At 38.2% G+C, this 1,899-nt stretch overlaps 1 protein-coding gene across 1 annotated transcript in view; it reads right to left on the reverse strand.

Moving 5' to 3' along the window:
- LOC101857930 (canalicular multispecific organic anion transporter 2) overlaps positions 1 to 598 on the reverse strand; it is a gene marked incomplete at its 3' end in the record, with an annotated part of 23,628 nt that extends 23,030 nt beyond the window's left edge. The window contains 1 exon segment of the mRNA XM_035973985.1: positions 355 to 598.
- Positions 599 to 1,899: the final 1,301 nt, after the last annotated feature.

The raw sequence follows: 1,899 nt of genomic DNA on the forward strand, positions 1-1,899 counted from the left end.
AGAGAGAGAGAGAGAGAGAGAGAGAGAGAGAGAAGGTAGGTGGGAAGGAGAACGTGAATATAATGGGTATTGAGCATTTTTTTAAAATGGAGATGTGCAGCGTAAATGCTATAATATATTATTGTAATTATTGATCCCCTTATAAAAGAGGGTTCAGCTATAATAGAGATCACGTTGGTCCCGGCAGTACTTATGTTATAGCTGGGGCCCATAACAATATTAGTTTGCGGAACAACGAAAAATATTACACCAATTAGGTGGGACCCGTTTTGGTGTATTATATGTGATGTTACGGTCACCGAGGAATTAAGTTACACAGAGGCTAAATTGAAATCGAGATAGGGAAATACTCACTGGTAAAATGGCAGAAAAAAACCCAACAATTCCCTGAATTCACAATCGCAATTAATTAAGATTGAAAAGTAGAGCTACACAAGATCCACAGGTTGGCCAACAGTGAAGTTCTTCACCAAAAAAGTGGTCATTGATTCGCAACCATATACGCACTCAAACGGCAGACGCCAATCCGAACCGGGCCAATTTCGGATCGATTATCCGAATAACTGGATAATTTCTATTACTGAACTTCTATCCGGATTCACCCCTCTTCCAATGCACTCCATCCCTCTTCCAATATAACCCACCTCTTGTTTTCCCATTTCTGAATCAGATGATAATTTATGTTTCATTCTCTTTTTTAAAAATAAAAAGCAATCTAGATTATTTAGCTACAAAGACTGAAAAGCCGTTTTCAAGTGCACTTTTTAAGTCATAATATATTCTACTAAGACGAAGCGTAGGCATTGTATCTACCGCCTTCTCTATCTCACAGAGTGTGCGTAAGACCCGTGCACACTGAATGCGAAATGTGTCACGACGCGGTATAATCAGGCTCTCGTCAATTATTTCTAGGCACAATAATATGAAATTATTGGTATGGCCTTAAAGCTTGTTAATTTGTCTTGGTTTTGAAGCAAAAAGTACCCATCTCTTTTAAATAGAAATTGAGACATTTGTGAGTGAAGGAGGTAGGGGTCACGTGGTGTCAGATGTAAAAATAGCTAGAAAACCGACCACCAAAATTTGGAGACTTACAAGGACTGAGTGCCCTTGGGAACTGCAAACTGACTTGTGTGTACCATTGATTTAGGTTTGAAAAAAAATCAACCTTCAAATGTGGTTTTAAATGGACACAAAAGGTGTTGAGCTAGATCTTTATAAAAGAAATCGATACAAATTCTCAACTGGTTGTTAAATGAAGTGGCAGTTTCTTTGATTTCCTTAGTTTTACGAACACCAGATTTTACCACGATGTCACACAATTGGATTCATTGGTTTCAGTCTGGGCCAGCCAGATTTATCTTCCTGGATGGGGCAAAGGGTCTCGACACACGTTTCATTTTGAAGAGCACAGTCGAATTTTTGCTACCTCAAAATTACAATGTTCTGTCTGCTCTGTACATAGTTTTGAGGAATCTGATGTCAAAGATCTTGAGTTTCACGTAAAATCAAGCTTTTTTAAAAAATGCACTTCCTTGAATACCTTGGTAGCGACTGCAAATAATTGAACGATTTTGATAGAGTAGATAGAACATTGTTTCTAACCTCATTGTCTTTATAACTCAAAACGGCCAAAAATGTCAGACAGAACTTAATAATTTTGAGGTAGCTTTTGTTGAATTCTGTCATGTATCGTTGTTTCAATGGGAACTTTTGCCCCATCTTCTTCTTCTTCAGACATTAACCATCATGGTACCCCAATCCTTCCCGTTGTCTGTCTTCATGATCAGTTCGGTTTTTCTCCTTATGTTATTCGTTGCAAAGTTGTTCAGGCCATCCGTGTATTTTTTGTCTTCCTCTGCGCTTTTTCCCCTCAATCTTTTCACACAGTAGCAGTTA

Source organism: Aplysia californica, unplaced genomic scaffold, assembly GCF_000002075.1.
Source record: "Aplysia californica isolate F4 #8 unplaced genomic scaffold, AplCal3.0 scaffold00040, whole genome shotgun sequence".
NCBI lineage: Eukaryota > Metazoa > Mollusca > Gastropoda > Aplysiida > Aplysiidae > Aplysia > Aplysia californica.